Source organism: Nansenia antarctica, assembly GCF_963989245.1.
Source record: "Nansenia antarctica genome assembly, chromosome: 1".
In the NCBI taxonomy this organism is placed as follows: Eukaryota; Metazoa; Chordata; class Actinopteri; order Argentiniformes; family Microstomatidae; genus Nansenia; species Nansenia antarctica.
In genome coordinates this window covers 17899479-17919478 of record NC_137674.1, presented here as the reverse complement: position 1 = coordinate 17919478, position 20000 = coordinate 17899479, and the positions used below count along the sequence as shown (strand labels likewise).

The 20000-nt window shown below is 43.7% G+C and overlaps 1 protein-coding gene across 1 annotated transcript in view; it reads left to right on the top strand.

Annotated features, from left to right (window-relative positions):
- Nucleotides 1–20000, top strand: part of pkdcca (protein kinase domain containing, cytoplasmic a) — a gene marked incomplete at its 3' end in the record, with an annotated part of 59613 nt that overhangs the window by 39034 nt on the left and 579 nt on the right. The window lies entirely within an intron of this gene.

Here is a 20000-nt window from a genome sequence, read left to right as displayed (position 1 = left end):
GTTGTGGTAACTTGAATTGCACACACACACACACACACACACACACACACACACACACACACACACACACACACACACACACACACACACACACACACAGTGCAGGACCTTTGTGTTTTATAGGCACCCACTTGCAAATATATATATATATATCAGTGGAGGCTCCTCCATAGAGGTGGAGGAGGCCTGGCCTCCCCAATAATTTGAGAGAAGAGAGAGATTTAAAAAAGCAATAATTATATTTATTTTATTTATTTAACAAAAACATATTTTTATTTTTTAAATATTAATATTATTTCCGTTTTGTTTATAAATCTGAATTTTTCCATGGCTAAAACCCAATATTGCAATTGTAAAGCACCTACAGGCCAGAATCCCTATCCGTTTGTATTGAGGAGGCCAGGCCTCCGCCAGGAAAGTGGTTTCTCATAGAAGTCAATGTAATGCAATTTTTTTCATGGCAATATGTGATTTGCCAAATCACTGAAAATGGGTGGGCAGAGGAGGCCTGGCCTCACCATGCATTGAGTCCAGGGCTGAAAGATTGACATTTTGTTCGTCCAATCACATGAAGCCATTTTGAGAATTCGCCAGTCACTTCAGTCAAAGAAACACTCGCCATAGTGGCTACGAGTGTCCCATCAACTTGTCCTTGACACGTCTAGAACACCCATGGCTATTATCCCTGAAAATAATAGCTCATTTGGCCAAATACTTTTGCTTAAAATGACCTCGGAAGTCGGCGAGATTCTGGCGCTATTTATACATCGAATAGGTAGGCAACATTTAGGATTTATTGAACAGTTTTATTTTTAATGCAGTCGATTTCGTTTTTATTACAAGTCAATTTAATATTCTTCTATAAGAACAGGGAACATTCCATCGCGAGTGAAGCGAGCAAGCGGAAAATGTTTTGGCCTCCTCAATTCTGGAAGTCACCAGCCTCCACTGGTATGTAGTATGTATGAATGAATGAATGGTCTTTATTTGTCATTGCTACAGTACAGGTACCAAACAACGACATTTAGGAGGGGTGGCTCCCCTGGTGTTAGGAAAGAAAAAAATAAAAAATAAAAAATCACAAGAAGGAAAGGAGCTGGTTTACATAAATAAAGGCTATGTACACTATCCACTGTACTATACTGTACAGATAGACGACTAGGGTTGTCATATTGCACAATGTGCACAATGTGTGTGTATGTATGTATGTATGTAGTATGTAGGTATGTATGTATGTAGTATGTAGTATGTAGTATGTATGTAGTATGTATGCATGTACGTATGTAGTATGTGTGTATGTATGCATGTAGAATGTATGTACTGTATGTATATGTATGTATGTAGTATGTATGTAGTATGTAGTATGTATGTATAATAGGAGAGGATAATGAGGAGCATGGTAAGACCTCTGTCTGTCTCTCTCTCCCCTCTGGTCCTTCATGCGCCTGCCTGGAAATGTTTATTTTCACCCGGAACCTTCAGAAACCTGACATAGTCCAGCTCTGTTGCCGTGGTGACAGTTGGAGGAATAACAGACTGTGTGTGTGTGTGTGTGTGTGTGTGTGTGTGTGTATGTGTGTGTGTCAGGGGAGGCTGGTGGAGGTAAAAATCGGAGGACGGACTCATTGTAATGCATGGCATGGTATCAAACACCTAGTGTGTGTGTGTGTGTGTGTGTGTGTGTGTGTGTGTGTGTGTGTGTGTGTGTATGTGTGACACTGGTTGTCTTCACTGGCAGGGCAGAATGAGAAGAGAGAATGTGAAGAGATGGGAACCCCGGGGAGGGTCAGGGTAACAGGGTAACAGGGTAACAGGGTAGGAGTATAGTGGCTTCAAACAATTAAGTAACCACTGTCCAGGCAAGGCAGGGGTTTTGAAGCACATACACAATTTTCAATCCAACAAAATCGTAATCCAGTCCAGTTAGAATTGCAACAAAAATATCCTTTAAATAGAAACATAAAATTCACAGTTCCAGTGGCATCTTTAGAAAATAGAAAAATAACCAATAAACCAATATCGTGTCACTTTCTATAGTGTCTTTCTTTGAGTTTCCTTAAGTTGTTCCCTAGAGTTTGTCAGACTCTAGAGAATCTCTCCTTGTGTGAATCTCTCCTTGTGTGGTCAAAAAACTGTTCCCTTGCCCAGGCCTGCCAAGACTTCCTGCCTGCTAGCCTCACTTCCTGCTATTTAAACAATTTCCCTGACACAGTTCAGACCAATGGGCACTAGGGGGGAACCATCATACAACATATTCTAATAGTTCATGCAATCATTCATATTTCATTCAATCATCATGATATTCAATAACATGCATTTGGCTCCTACAGGGAGTGACCTGAGATTGGGGAGCTCCAGCCGCTTATGAGCCAGCCGTAACACCTCAGGGATAAGCTCCACGGGATATCAACGAGATGAAGAGGGGAGTGAAGAAGAGAGGGGATGATGAGGTGAGAGGTGAGGTGTTCCCGTCCAGACAGACAGGAGCTCCAACCATAGGGGAAATGACCTTCTAGGTGATGTCTGAACTCCTGACAGCTAACCTAACCCAGAGAGGAAGAAAGATGAAGGATGGAGAAGAACTGGCTCTGTCTCAAGGGGGGGGGGGGGGGGGGGGTATGGAGGGGTAAGGAGACAGTTCTGCAATTGACTGTGAGATGAAGCAGGTCTATCCCGCGCCACAGACAGACGGGGAGATGTTCTGATGTGGTCACCATGGTTTTCTTCAAGCCAACATCAAAGGATCCACCCATGAGGCCATGAGGGCTAGGTCCATCCCTATCGGGGGGGGGGGGGCAGATGTCCTTTTAGTGCTGCAAGCCAGACACGTCATCAAACACTCACAGTCTGGGGGTCAGTGGTCGGAGAGCAGAAGCCTGGTTAGGAAATGTCACATTCCCAGAAATAGTAATAAGCTCACGTGTGCGAAATGTGAAACGCAAGCAAGATGTCTCCTTATTTGTTTCTGGTGATTACGGAGTCAGCGACAATTCTCTATTCCAAAGTACTATAAGTCGCACCGGAGTATAAGACACATTTATTTAGAAATGTATTTCACAAAATCCAAGACCAAGAACAGACATTTAATCTGGAAAAGCAAGTTATTCAACTACACAATACCACACAGAACAACATGCTGAATAGGCTAAATTAACACAACAAGCCACATTAACAGTTATTCAGCTACACAATAGCATAAAAAACATACCTGGGAGGCTGAATAGGCTAGTTACCAGTAAACAAGTTCACCAAGCTCCCGTTAATGTTTCAGATAATTCTGAAGCCCTCTGGCGGCTGTAGACGGCAATGTAAAACTATGAAAAAAACCGCGACTTATAGTCCGGAAAATACGGTAGGTAGTCCTGTAGGTCACATACATGAACATCAGTTTGTCGACATTGAGGTACCCATTTGCTCAACATTCTCATAGCCGCTTCAATGTATGCGTTAGTTTCCAAAATGAAAGATAATGCTGTCAAAGAGTGACCATGGTCGGCGTTGGGCGCTCATAATCATGTTGATAAAGAAATGCCTTGTTACAGTTCACGATTTATAATGTAGGCCTACACAAAACACCTTTGTTTCCCTCCAAAATATGACCCACCATGAATCAAGATATTCACAGATATCTGTACATGGAGAAAAAAATAATAATCTGGTCATTTGTGGTCATCGGCACGATTGAGACTGCTTAGTTGGGTCCATTGGGACAAGACACATTTCACCTAATTTGTAGCTCTTGTGAAAGAATTTCTATGTGAACTACGAAGGGTTCCTGGAAACACGCTTGAAATGCAGAAGGGAAGGGCTACTTCAAGGAGTACTTACTTAACACTACAAAGCTTTCTGGAAACCCCAGTTCAGTTCAATTCAGCTTTACTTAACCAGGACAGTCCACTCAGTAACATTGACCCTGCTTTCCAGTTTGTTTGTTTGTTTGTTTGTTTATTTGGATCCCCATTAGCCATTAACCAATGGCTACTAATAGTGGGGTCCACACAAAATCAATACTTTACAGTATAATACAATAAAATGTTATAATAATGCATTATAATACAACAAAATACAACATAGAAATAAAATAAATCACAATTTACATGATCAACATGAATAAGTGAGAACAATAATATATGATAGAGCATGTTAGTGAGCTGCATTCCATAATGTAACTGTTCTATGGATGAAGGTACGCCTTCCCATTTCAGTTTTTATTCGTGGTGTCACATAGATGTTTTTGTCTTCCAGTGAATCCTAGGTTACATAAAAACCTTTAAAAACAATATACAAAAATACACATTTACATCACACACACACACACACACACACACACACACACACACACACACACACACACACACACACACACACACAAAACCACAGCAAGTAACGTACATAGAGCATTGTATCGATTAACTACGCTGATGTGTTTGGTGTAAAACTAGACATCTAGCTGTCAGGGGGACAAAGGTTTTGGACAGCATGTTCCAAAACAGTGGTCAACTGCTGCAGACACAGACAGCCTTGAAAGGCAAAGTTGATATCAAGCTGTTGTGTTGCCGATTGAGATGACCGGGTCATACCCCTATGCAGTCAGGGCAACATCAAAGGCGATCTGTTCAAATCACATTACTGCACTTTATTAGCCACACCAGAGGCTTAGACAGGCTCACTGACAGACTAACTCTCTCCCTCTGTCATCTCCACAAAACATTCCACACAGAATGAAAACCGCATCACTTTATTTATTGGTAAATCTCTACTGAATCCAGGTTCAAATAGTTCATTCTTTCCCGTGGCAGCTGTTGACTGATTTTACATAATCATCAGGGAAAGTACGACCCCTCCTTGAGCCAAGTGGCCTGGGCCGGGCCTGTATATCAGGTTAGTCCCTCTATAGCCTCCGTACTGGATCCACAGCCCAGCTCCGAGAGAGGATCCGCAGGGTAGACTCAAACCTGCTGAGGTCAAGCACACATAGACTTCAAGCAAAAACGAAGCTGTGGAGCAGAGGTCTGATAATGAATGAGCAGGTGGCCTGCCAGTCTGCCCTCTGGTGGTCACACCGGGTATTGGCACCTTGCACAGCTCTACTTTGTGACACACGACAAAAAAGTACTTAAAACAACAACAACAACAACAACGACAACAACAACAACAACAACAAGGCTATATGGGTGAAATACATGAAATAGAGACAATGTCACACATCTAAATGGACTGACTTATATAGCACCTTATTCCTAAGTGCTTTACGATGGCCTCTCATTAACCCATTTACACACACATTCACACACCAATGGCGGCAAGCTACCATGCAGGTAAATTACATTTTTGCATTTTATCTCATTTTAAGAGTGTCATATCAGAGGGTCTGAATATTTACGTACATGGGGTATTTCTTCTATTTCAATTTTAATACATTTACTGACATTAAAACATTTAATAAAAAGTTTCACTTTGTCATTCTGGGGAATTGTGTGTGGATTGATGGCAATGTTTTTTTTTGTGCCATTTTAAATTGAGTCTATAACACAACAAAATGTGGAAAAAGTGAAGGATACTGAATACTTTCTGAATGCACTGTATGTTGTACACAATGGTCCCAGCAGGAATCAAACCGAAGTCCAACCTAAGCATGCTAGTGCCATGCCCTACCAATTGACCCACGCAGGACCATACTGTAGCGAACGGGAATCTTCTAGTGTAACTCGCCCCATGCGGGAGTCGAACCCCGACCTCCCACATAACCGACGGCCGCGCTAACCATTAGACCAAGAGAGTTAACTCCCTTGGTGGAGCTGCTAACGGGCCTCATACCGGATCGTTACACTATCCTCACCGTTCGGGAGAGCGTGCCCTCACGCTTCACTATGTCAAGTCCCTCACGTGGACACGCCTCTCCGATGGCCTTCCTTCCATCCCACTTCAGACACCAGTGTAGCGAACGGGAATCTTCTAGTGTAACTCGCCCCATGCGGGAGTCGAACCCCGACCTCCCACATAACCGACAAGGAGGACAGATAGCTAGCTAGGAGGAGGACAGAGAGCTAGCTAGGAGGAGGACAGAGAGCTAGCATCAGAGAGCTAGCTAGGAGGAGGACAGAGAGCTAGCATCAGAGAGCTAGCGTCTCCATTGAGCTTTAATATCGCTGCGTAACAAGAGCCTCTCCAAACACTGACCACTGACCTCACCTCCTTCCAATAAGCACACAGCTAATTATGTCACAGGATCACTCACCATCATGAAGATATATCTCTATTAGAGACGACAGAGAGGAAGAGGAGACAGTTCCGTGTGGGAAAGAGAGAAGGAGAGAGAGAGAGATTGAGTGAGAGAGAGAGAGAGAGAGGGATTGAGATTGAGAGAGAGAGAAATTGAGAGAGAGACAGTTCCAGGTGGGAAAGAGAGAAGGAGAGAGAGAGAGATTGAGAGAGAGAGATTGAGTGTGAGAGAGAGAGAAATTGAGAGAGAGAGAGACGGATCTCTAAGGAAAGCGAGACCAGGCAGAGGGGAGCAGAGAAGAGTCAGGGTAAGTGGGTAACAGCATCGGCCGCATCAGCAGGGCCTCGCTTGGCTGCAGAACATCTGTCAAAGATATCCCTGTGCAATGTTGCGTGAAAGAGACGGGGAGAAAAAAAATCACGCTACGCCACAATCATCATGTCGACCTCTCTAATCTACGATAACCAAGTCCGTGTGTGCACAGCTCGGTCCGGGGGGGGTTTTAGAGGTGAACGTGTGAAGAAATAAGCATTTGTTTTCGGATCCGATCGATAATCCACCTGAGTTCACTTAGAGCTTAATTGGGTTAATCTAAACACCGGGCGTGACGGTGTTGTCGTGCTGGGCTGGGGCACAGTCGCTTGTTTCATGTTTCCGATGCTTGCATGGGGGCCTGTTCAGAGCCAGACCCAAGAGCTCCACTCTGGAGACTGCCTACTGGGAGCGGATGTCAACCTCAGAGTTTTCGGGGGAGTAAGCCTATACCCCTCCTACCCCCTGACTTACTGTAAGGATCTGGCTGTATTATGGCTACCCCTCTCTACTGTATCTCATGTCACATGGTGGGAATTCAACCGTATGGGAGGATATCCCAGAGGTCTGTGACGGTGACATTTGACACTCAGACTTAAATCTTAGGCAGGGTTGTGTAAGGCAGGGTATTCTCTTCTGGGTAGTCTTGGGGTAGCCATACCTCCAAATCGTTCAGATGAGCAGATCTGGCTTGGATGGAACTGGGCAGAGTGACGGGAGTAATGCGCTAGCAATTTCATTGGGTGTTCCGTTCCAAGAACCCTCCCCCATACCATATGCCCTCCACATGCCCCCTATTTTGAAGAGACAGTTGTTGCCTATGCTAGTTAGTAACATTGAAGAAAAATGGAAGATAACCTGAAGGAAAAGTGAATTCGTTGAACATATCATGAGGGTTGAAGTGAGTCAGCTACTTTCTGCAAAGGATTTCACCAGGCTTCCTGAACAAGGAAGGAGGCTACAGGCAGACCCTTATCACATCACGTTGGCTACATTCGCCACAACGCTGTTGCGGTCCAGAAAAAGGAGGAGAGATGCCAACGAGCATAACTAACATTTTCAAACCAGATCTTATCCACCTCATTTTTCTGGTTTTCTGCTCGAAATGACATGCCCACAGTGAATATAGAATATCTCCACAATCACAAGGGCCTTCATAATGATATTGTTATCAAATGAAAGCTAACACCTGTGGGGTGGCTGTAGAAGTGTCAGAATCAAAATCTATGATACTGTGTCAGAGCAAATAGAGCTAGAACATTATAAAACATCTCAAATTCAGTCTCCGCCTAAAAAAACAACAGCTTTTACAGTGAATATCACCTTGGAAACCTGATAACGAAGCCCAAATCATCTAGGAATCAGTACTCCAGGGTCTTATTAGTACTTGTGCCAAAGTCGATGCTAGTAATGTGAGCAAATGCAACTTTGTACCTGTTTTAGTACAGGTATGTTTAGGTGGACACCTATATGTTTAGGCCATTTGGAAATATGTTGGCACCATCTTTGACCTTTGACCTTTCTCATGTATCAGATTTCTTTATTTTTTTATTTTGGGGGGGGGGATTTTTTGGGGTTGGCCGACCAATGGTATGGAAATTCGGCGTTGAAACCGGACATGACACATTCTCCAGTTGGAGAAAACTGGATGTGACCTAGGCCGTGTTTACCGTCTCGGGGAAAAAATGGTGGCATCGTATAGCATGCAAAGTTGTGGAAAAAATGTGATATCGATGAAGAGAATTGATCGAGGTAAACTCTTTATATCACTTCGGATCCACATGGGGGTCCGTTGGCTCCTATGAGGTTCAAACAGTTTTAGCAACTTCGTCCTTGGTGTGAAGCATCTGTTATAGGGTTAGAGAAAACAAGACCATGACCGCGTTCGTGAATTCGCCGGAGCGCACGCTGGGTTTGACGTCACAATGGAACCAAGTCATTTGATTGGACCAGAGACGGATTTGCGAGCGCGGCCCATGTTTTGGAGCTCATTTGGGGACTGACGCATGACCCTGAGAAATCTTTATAGGAGACCCAAGGCACAATCAGAGGGGTTCAAATTAACCCTTAACACCCCTACTGGACTGTTTGGTGCTAGTCTTCAGGCATGTCATTTCTAGTTATTGGGTTTAATTCGCCATGATGATATGAAAAACATATGATAAGAACACGTTTCTATAATCCAATATCATCCCATTGGACATTCATCAAATTTTTTATGTCTACAACCTCTGCACCAAGCTCAATGCACATCCACAAAGTGCAATCCCCTTGCCGTTGCTTGTTCTGCATCAATTCAAAGCTGAAAACTGATGTGATTAAGAATAGAGACATCTCACTCCTACATTGCTGACTTGTGATTTTGCGTTGAGGAGTTCTTGCCTGCCTTGAGACAGACAGGCCATTCAGACAGGCAGGCAGGCAGACAGACAGACAGGCAGGCAGACAGAGAGACAGACAGACAGACAGACAGAGACAGACAGACAGACAGAGACAGGCAGACAGACAGAAGACAGACAGACAGGCAGGCAGACAGAGACAGACAAGCAGGCAGACAGACAGACAGTCAGACACACAGACAGAGTGACAGACCCAAACTAGATCTGGTCTTAAAACAGACTTCAAAAGGTCACTGGCCCAGTGGGGTCAGTGATAATCCAAACGCTTGTGTGTCTTCCAGCCTCCAGGCCACAACAAGCCCTGCTGGTGACGCTCATTCCTTCTCTGGCTAGCCCAGTTAATTGCAGCTCACATCAAACCCTCGAGTGTTGTTTGTTGCAGTGTGGTCGACGCTAAGCCGTTTTGGTCTGCACTCTCTCTCTCTCCTCCCCTTCCCTCTTTTAATGTGCTGCAATTAACCATCACGATTCTGGAGAGAAAGACAAACAAACAAACAAACAAACAAACAAAGGTCCCTCTCATCTCATGTAATCCTTTAATGGAGCTCTGTCTGTCTGTCTGTCTGTCTGTCAGTCTGTCTGTCTGTCTGTCAGTCAGTCAGTCTGTCTGTCTGTCTGTCTGTCTGTCTGTCTGTCTGTCTGTCTGTCTGTCTGTCTGTCTGTCTGCCTGCCTGTCTCTGTCTGCCTGCCTGTCTCTGTCTGTCTGCATGTCTGTCTGTCTGTCTGTCTCTGTCTGTCTGCCTGTCTGTCTCTGTTTGCCTGCCTGTCTGTCTGTCTGCCTGTCTGTCTGCCTGCCTGTCTGTCTGCCTGCCTGTCTGTCTGTCAGTCTGTCTGTCTCTCTCTCTCCCTCCCTCTCTCTGTCTCTCTCCAAATCTGTCTTCGACTATCTGTCTGTCAGTCTGTCTGTCTGTCAGTCTGCCTGTCTGTCTGTCTGTTTGTCCGTCTGTCAGTCTGCCTGTCTGTCTGTCATTTTGCCTGTCTGTCTGTCTGTCTCTGTCTCTCTGTCTGTCTGGCTGTCTCTCTCTCTCTTTCTCTCTCTCCAAATCTCTGTCTCTGACTATGTGTCAGTCTCAGACAGACAGACAGACAAATCCAAACAGTGAAAACAGTGAACCTGCCCCCCCAACCACAGAAGAAACCACCGTGACAGTATGACAGTAACCAATGATCTGGGGCATAGGGTGAGTGTCAGGATGTAAGGTGGTGTGTCTGTGTATCTGTGTGTCTGTGTGTGTGTGTCTGTCTGTCTGTCCGTCCGTCCGTCCGTCTGTCCGTCTTCCCGTCCGCCTCTCCTCCTCTCTGACTATGAGTCTGTGTGTCTGTGTGTGTCTGTCTGTCTGTCTGTCCTATCTTATCTCGTCTCTCTCAGCAGCTGTGAAGTGTTGCTGGCTGAGTGTTGCTGGCTGAACCGGTGCTCAGGGGTTAAGACTACGAGATGTATGAGTGGAGAGAGAGAGAGAGAGAGAGAGAGAGAGAGAGAGAGAGAGAGAGAGAGAGAGAGAGAGAGAGAGAGAGAGAGAGAGAGAGAGAGAGAGAGAGAGAGAGAGAGAGAGAGAGAGAGAGAGAGAGAGAGAGAGAGAGAGAGAGAGAGAGAGAGAGAGAGAGAGAGAGAGAGAGAGAGAGAGAGAGAGAGAGAGAGAGAGAGAGAGAGAGAGAGAGAGAGAGAGAGAGAGAGAGAGAGAGAGAGAGAGAGAGAGAGAGAGAGAGAGAGAGAGAGAGAGAGAGAGAGAGAGAGAGAGAGGGGGAGAGAGAGCGGTGGAGGCGGCCCTCTCTGTGAGCAAAGGAGCTCCTTCAGATCCTTCTTCTTCCCCGGGCTGAATTCCCGACGCCCGAGCCTCCCTCCTCCCTCTCCCTCTCCCCCCTTTTCCCAGAGGTCCAACCGCAGAAGGGAAAATGATTTGCTTATGGGCCATATGCTGTGTACATTTGAGACAGGAGGCCGATAGTGGGCTGTTTGATCGTAACGCAGCCCATCTGCAAGGCAGACACTCTGTTGAAGCTCTCTTAATGTAGCAGAAAATAAGCGGGGTTGGAGAGTGTTTGTGTGTGTGTGTGCATGGGTGTGTGTGTGTGTGTGTGTGTGTGTGTGAGTGCGTGTGTGTGTGTGCGCGTGTGTGTGTGCGTGCGCGTGATGGGTTTGTGCATGACACCTCACCCTTTTTTCTATAAATAATAATCCAAATCTCAGAGAACTCTCCAACCGCCACACAGATCCTTCTGGAAGCAACATGAAAGTCTCCAAGCTCTCTCTGCCTTTTCCTTTTCACTTGCTGTAACTCATCGACGGATGACGTCCATTTGGGCGAAGAAAGTTCAAGCTAAGAGTTCAATTAAGAGAGGAACTGGTGGGGGGGGTGGGGGGTGGGGGAGGGGTGGTGGGCGGGGCGGGGGGTGGGGCGTGTTGGATAGAGAAAAAAGCAAAAACAGGAACAGGAAATGCCTCTTGGTGTGTGTGTGCTGTCCTATGCCGCTCCACTGCACTCTGTGTTCAGCAATGGGAGAGGTGGGGCAGGGGGGGGTAAAACAATGGCTTTTCTTTGGTCTTACACACACACACACACACACACACACACACACACACACACACACACACACACACACACACACACACACACCCTATGCCCCAGATCATTGGGGACTGTCATACTGTCACAGTGGTTTCCTCTGTGGCTGGGGGGGCACGTTCACTGTTTTCACTGTTTGGAAACAGGCTGGTGACAGATGGCCCCGCCCCCTCTTAGGGATAGGCCCCGCCCCCTAAAGGGTTAGGCCCCAGCCCTGGCGCTGCTTGTGACTGTGATGGATGGATTTACTCCAGCTCAACACATGTGTGTGCCCCCCTCCCCGCAACACACACACACACACACACACACACACACACACACACACAGACACGCACACACACGCACAAACAGAGACAGACATACACAAACACATACACATACACACACACGCACAGACACACACACACATGCACACACACACACACACACACACACACACACACACACAGACACACGCACACACAGAGACAGACAGACACACACAAACACACGCACACACACAGACACAAACACGCGCACACACACACACACACACACACACACACACACACACACACACACACACACTGTCCTCCCGTTCCACCCACAGAGGGTCTGTAGAGACCAGGTCTTGTGCTGGGGTGATCAGACCACATCGCGTCTCCTCCTCCCCACATGAAAGATGCCATTAACATTCCTGGAGTAGCAGCTCCTTGAGTCAGGCCTGGAAGCCTTTCACTGGGAGAAGCCTGGAAGCTTCTACTGCAGGCATGACATCACACAGGCATGACATCACAGCGCCGTTAAACCTTTTAACCAATTACTGCCATCCTGTATCAGCACATTGACTCACGCAAACGACACGCATAGACACACGGATAAATACACCCATGCACGAACTGCATACAATCACACACACACACACACACACACACACACACGCACACATATAATACACCCGAACACAGACACATATACACACAGACGCATGCATGTGCAAACCACATACATGCACACATTCACACACACAAATACACACACATACATATGCGCACACACATGCACACACACACACACACACACACACACACACGCACACTAACCTCAGACTAAACAGGTCTCATAGAGTCTGAAAAGTAGAATAATCAACAGCTCAATTCATTTCGGGGGGGTCGGGGGCGTTCGCATGCTGCCGCTTTTTACGAGCGTTTCAGGCCTCGCGGCGAAGCCACAGAGAACACCCACGTGATTGGCTAACACCATATGCAGCCGCTTTTCAAACCAACACTACAATGCTCCAGAGACAGGGCCCCGGTCGTTTAATCCTGCCACTGAAAAATGTGTGTTGGAAAGACTCTTTTAGCTTGTTTCTTCCTTAAAAATCCATCTGGCGTGTCTAGAGCCATGTAGCCGCAATGGAAAGACAAGGGCGTCTTACTATAGTCAATTCCAAACTTGGGACAGAGTTGAGTGAGAGAACAAAGTGGCTTTGGTGAGACTGAAGAGTACTGTATAGAATTAGAAAACTAAAAGAATCGCTTTCTCCTTCTGTGCTTTTATCCTTGAAAGCATCAGTCCATCATATACATTTGACCAGGTGAAGATATTGCAACGCCTGCTGTAAATTACAGATTTTCCTCAATTGCTTAAACACAAAAACGAGTTCCTGTGGCACAAAAAACATTCCCAAAAACACACACACACATTTCCCATAACCATAAACACTTTTCACCTGTTTCCACCCATGTTTCAATATTGAAAACCCTTTCTGCATAACCTTACAGACAGAAGTGGCCAGATACATAATTCATTGCACTATATACTGTATTTAGCAAACACGTGCTCTCAATATAATTAACTCAAGTCATCACAACCTAAACACAAAAACAGGAAAACAGCTAATTTGCCTTGTTGTTACTGTATAGTGCATACACTGAATCTCCACTTTAATCTCAGTGTAGTTTTTACCACAGTAATGGATGGTCATAGGTCAGTAATGGTCAAATTTAATTTTTGCAGAACTGAGAGGCGAAGACTTCTCACAGCTGAACAGATGACTGCCGTGGTGAATATGGTCATTGCCAATAATGCCATCCATTTGAGGGCAATTCATACTGAAATAGTTGAAGACCAGGTCGTCTTCCAAGGAATTGACAGCATCCCCATTTCCACCGTTGACCGCATCGTTCAGAAGTACCACATCAGGACAGAGCAGTTGTACCGTGGTAGCAGTGGAGGCTCCTCCATAGAGGTGGAGGAGGCCTGGCCTCCCCAATAATTTGAGAGAAGAGAGAGAGATTTTAAAAAGCAATAATTATATTTATTGTATTTATTTATTTAACAAAAAACATATTTTAATTTTTTAATATTAATATTATTTCCGTTTTGTTCATAAATCTGAATTTTTCCATGGCTAAAACCCAATATTGCAATTGTAAAGCACCTACAGGCCAGAATCCCTATCCGTTTGTATTGAGGGAGGCCAGGCCTCCCCCAGGAAAGTGGTTTCTCATAGAAGTCAATGGCTGTGTTCGGAATAGCGTACTAGCATACTGCATACTAGCATACTCAATGAGTATATACTGCATACTACCTACTAAATTCACAATAATAGTATAGTAGTAGTATCCGAAAACCAGCCGACCATTATGCATACTCCATACTGCCTCCCAGAATGCCTCCCAGAATGCATTTCGCCGGGAGCGGCGAATTTAAACCTCCATTTTAAACCTCCATTAGCTAAAATATGTAATTTTGGCTTTACAAGTGTTAACATGTCATTTTATGAAGTTTTAATATGTTTTCAGGCGAGAAAGTAACCACATATATTCCCAAAATGTGTCCAGTTTACCAAAATAACCAGTTTATACTGTATATCTGATCTGATGATTTTTTGCGTCTTCTGTTCGCTAGCTGCGTTCGTAAATTCGCCCTGGAAATATGATCAGCACTCATGGAATGCCTCTTGTCCAATCAAATTACCTGGTCCCTTTATGACGTCGCACCCAGTGTGCGCTCCGGCGCTCTCAGAGCGATTTTAACTTCTCCCTTCATCCAGGACACCTTGTGCATAGTCCACCCACAAATAGAGTGCTTATATAATAAAGTTCCATGAACAAGAGTGCTCCAGGCACAGGCATATGGATGCTTAGGGTCATGGTCCTCTTGCTCACAGCCATACTAGCCTGAATACGCCCGATCTCGTCCGACCTCGGAAGCTAAGCAGGGTTGGGCCACTCGGACTTGACATGGCCAGACAGAAGTATCTTTGATCAGAGAATTCTGTTCAGATCAGGCAAAAGACACCACATGCCCACCAGACGCCACAGCACCTCAGAAAACTGTATTACTTATCATTACTTACTTTACTTATTTACTTATTATTGTGATTATGTACCTTGCTGCAATGCTAATGTTGAAAAACCAAAGCCAAAGATTTTCATTCTTGTGTACTGTAAAATAAATTCTGATTCTGATGCTGATTCTGATTCTGACTTTTTTGTATCATTAAAAGAATAAGTTACAACAACCATAAAGCCTCCATAATGATAGCTTAGGTAATACCTTGCTAGGTAATAATGTTAGCTATAGCTATCTGACCCAGTGACTAACACTGACAGATATTGATAGTTGACAGCAGCTGTCAATCTAGAGGGGGAGTGGTTGGGGGTGGGGTTAATCTTTGAAGGGCATTTTCTCTGCTTAGTGATTTCAGGTTATAGCAACTTTTAAATACTCATGTCGTCTTCAATTTGTTTCCGATTTCAATGTATGATGCATCATTTGAAAGCTTACAATCTGTAGTTTAAGCACATGTAAAAAACAGAAAAATGATTTTGCTTACAGGTAGCTCTTTTCACTGTCAGTTGTCACATATACAGTACTGTATAGTAATGTGTTACAGTAACTGCGGTACACAATCTTTCATTCCAGTACAGTAGTACACTAAGTACTGTATTTGTAGAACAGTGAACCTGTGTGTTTGGACTTTTGTAGAGAATCTTTGAGCTGGATGCCGTGGTTGACTTTATCGACTAGGCAGGGTTCAACCTAACAAAAAAAGGGGCGCAAAAGGGGGAGCAACATCATTGGTCACTGAAAGGGTTATGTGGATTAGTCAGTGTTGTGATTTCACAAAGTTCCAAATGATTTCTCAGAAAAATGTCTCTACTCTGGTATCAGTGTTTTGAATGACTCCCTCCAGTGTGTAACAAACAGTCGTGAAGTCTGTGTTTGTGTCTGACAGCTTTTGTGTGTTGTCTGAGGGCAACGTTTCAATTGAGACTCAGAGGTTCGATGTATGTACCATTGGCTGTGAGTTTTTCAAATTGCATGTGAAGATTTTACATTTTTGAGAGTTTTTTTTAGAAAATGGTGAGTTGTTCCAGCAATTGTGGCTAAATAACTGAGAAAAAAACGTAAAGGATAAAAAAAATCCAACCCAACAGAGAATGCCATTCCCTACAGCGAGGAAAAAGACCAAAACTCAGCAGACACTTTTAAGATCAGTTTTGATGTGTACTTTGCGCCTCTCTCTAGTAAATCCTGTCATCTCTAGTGTAAAGGTTTTATAGCAGGTATTTTAAGTGTCAGTCTTTGTCAGTCTTCTCCTCTCGCTCCATATGTGAAAGTCCTTTACTGGTGTTAAGAGAGCCAGAGGCGGACGGTGTGGCCTGCCATTCGAGCGCAGTTCAATGCGAGATCCTCTTTACCCGAAATTCAATCTAGCATTGTGTGTTTCTTTTACTGCCTTTGCTGCTCGCCTGTCAGATCGGCACTTTTAACCGCCGCTACAAAAACTCTTTCCATAAAAAGGGGAGAGCAGATGTCTATACTGATGGGGCCAGTTGAAAAATAAGTGCCTTGACACACAAACACACACACACACACACACACACCTCTCTCTCTCTCTTCTCACCCTCTTCTCTCTCTCTCTCTTTCTCCCTCTCTTCTCTCTCTTCTCTCTTTCTTCTCTCTCTCTTCTCTCTCTCCCTTCTCTCTCTTCTCTCACTCTTCTCTCTTTTCTGTTCTCTCTCTTCTCTCTCTTCTCTCTCTCTCTTCTCTCGCTCTCTCTGAACATGTTTGCTGCCATCTTGATCCAATGTCTCTTGCTTGTTGTATCATATGTTCTTTGATGTTGAAATACAAAAATAAATAATAGGAACATAACCAAAAATGTAAACCAAAAATAATAATTGAGTGAGCCTTCACAGGCCCAGAGTCATAATAAACCATTGCATTCTGTCTCTGTCTTTCCTCAGAGACAGGCCGTGCCTGCTCCTCGCCACCCACCACAATTGAGAGAGAGAGAGAGAGTGCTGGAATGCTGCCTCCAGGGAGGCGCATCTCAGGAGGAATGTTTCCAGTCGCAGGTCCATGGGTTAGCCTGGATGTATCCAACAATCACTTGTCATTTCATCTGGGTCTCCACCGTCAACCTGTTTTATTCTCCATGTCTACTGAATGGGCTTCTCCCCCTCCTTCTTCTTCTTCTTCTTCTTCTCCTTCTTCTTCTTCTCCTTCTTCTTCTTCTCCTCCTCCTTCTATTTCTTCTTATTCTCCTCCTCCTCCTGCTTCTTCTCCTCCTCCTCCTCCTCCTCCTCCTTCACCTCCTTCTCCTTCTCCTCCTCCTCCTCCTCCTCCTCCTCCTCCTTCTCCTCCTCCTCATCTCCACCACTTCACCTGTTCATCTCTCAAACAGGCATAGTCTACCCCTCTCCTTATTCCTTAGGTATACAGTATGTTTATCCCATTCAACAACTCTTACTTACTCCTAAACCCATACTGTCACTTCAGTAATAAAGTCCAACATTTACAAAGATAGCATATGAGACGAAAAGGTCTGCAACTGGAGGTGTTCTAGGATTTTTCTTCTTCTTCTCCTTCTCCTTCTTCTTCTTCTTCTTCTTCTCCTTCTCCTTCTCCTTCTCCTTCTCCTTCTTCTCCTTCTCCTTCTTCTTCTTCTTCTTCTTCTCCTTCTTCTTCTTCTTCTTCTTCTTCTTCTTCTCCTTCTCCTTCTTCTTCTTCTTCTTCTTCTCCTTCTCCTTCTCCTCCTTCTCCTCCTCCTTCTCCTTCTCCTCCTCCTCCTCCTCCTCCTCCTCCTTCTCCTCCTTCTCCTCCTTCGTCTTCTTCTTCTTCTTCTCCTTCTCCTTCTTCTCCTTCTCAACTGGAGGTGTTCTAGGATTTATCATCGATGTTTCACTGTGTCAGCCAAGGGTCCAGACAAGCACCATGGCCAGAGGTCCAGGCCACACTCAACACCTCAGTACTGGGCGCAGGCAGACTTCCTGCTCAGTGGAAGAGCTGCAACACCGGGTAAGTGTTTTCGCAAAGCCAAGTCTCTTAGGTTTCAACACACACTCACCCACACACACAGACCCACACACACACAGAGAGACACACACACAGAAACACATTCAGTCAGGGTATGCTCCCTCTAACCAACCGCCAAATTAGCTTAGATTAGATTAAATTAGATTAGATCAAATTAGATTAAATTAGATTAGATTACATTTTTCTATTGTCATTGCCGACTACAAGTACTTAGACAACGAAATGCATTTTAGCATCTAACCAGAAGTGCAAACTATTCTGGACATGCTGGTATGTTTGTCACAGAGGCTTTTTAAGCTGCACGGCTATTTGTACATTTTTTTGTACATTTATTTGTACATTTCAAATGCTGTCTAACATCTCCACACTCATTTGGGAAGTACAGTATTTAAATGATTACTTACTTACTTACTTACTTACTTACTTACTTACTACATACTTACTTACTTACTTACTTACATACGTACATACTTACATACTTACATACTTACATACTTACTTACTTACATACTTACATACTTACATACTTATTTACTTACTTACTTACTTACATACTTACATACTTACTTACTTACATACTTACTTGCATACTTACATACTTACTTACATACTTACATACTTACATACTTACTTACATACTTACATACTTACTTACTTACATACTTACTTACATACTTACTTACATCCATACTTACATACTTATTTACTTACTTACTTACATACTTACATACTTACTTACTTACATACTTACATACTTACTTGCATACTTACATACTTACATACATACTTATTTACTTACATACTTACTAACATACTTACTTACTTACTTACTTACATACTTATTTACTTACTTACTTACTTACTTACATACTTACATACTTACTTACTTACATACTTACATACTTACTTGCATACTTACATACTTACTTACTTACATACTTACTTACATACTTACTTACATACATACTTACTTACTTACATACTTAGTTACATACTTACTTACATACTTACTTACTTACTTACTTACATACTTACTTACATACTTACTTACATACTTACTTACTTACTTACATACTTACTTACATACTTACTTACTTACATACTTACTTACATACTTACTTACATACTTACTTACATACTTACTTACTTACTTACTTACTTACTTACATACTTACTTACATACTTACTTACATACTTACTTACTTACTTACATACTTACATACTTACTTACATACTTACTTACATACTTACATACTTACTTACATACTTACTTACTTACATACTTACATACTTGCATACTTACTTACATACTTACTTATTGACCCCCTGTAGTGCTGTGATGTCATGTGGCTGACATGTGATTTTGATCATATTTAATAAATAATGATTTAATCATCATCATCATTGCCACCATCATTATCATCACCATCATCATAACCATCATCACCATCATAACCATCATCATCATCATAACCATCATCACCATCATTGCCACCATCATCATCATCATCATCACCATCATCATCACCACCATCATAACCATCATCATCATCTCCATCATCATCATCATCATCATCACCACCATCATAACCATCATCATCATCTCCATCATCACCATCATCATCATCTCCATCATAACCGGGGTAGTGGTGGTCTAGTGGATAGTGAGTTGGACTTGTGATCGGAAGGTTGTGAGTTCAAATCCCGCCTGAAGCCACACCACTACTAGTGTGCCCTTGGGTAAGGCACTTAGCCCTCAGTTACTCCAGGGGGAATGTCCCTGTAATTCGTAATTGGAATGGAATGGAATGGAATGGACTTTATTTGTCATTGCTACAGTACAGGTACCAAACAACGAAATTTAGGAGGGGTGGCTCCCCTGGTGTTAGGAAAGGAAAAAGAAAACACATTTTAGAAAAAGCATAGATGCATAAAATCACAGAAGGTAAGGAGCTGGTTTACATCAATAAAGGCTATGTACACAATCCACTGTACTATACTGCACAGATAGTCAACTAGGGTTGTCATATTGCACAAAAAGTATTTTTTTTCACATTATTTTAAAGTGTCACAGTTTGCAGGCTTGAAAATGTACATGTTTGTGCCTCAGCACTAGCTGCCATACAATCCGTCCGGACTGTCCTGGGCCCAGAACTTAGGCCTTTTCTGTGTTCAGGGCCTTGACGGCCC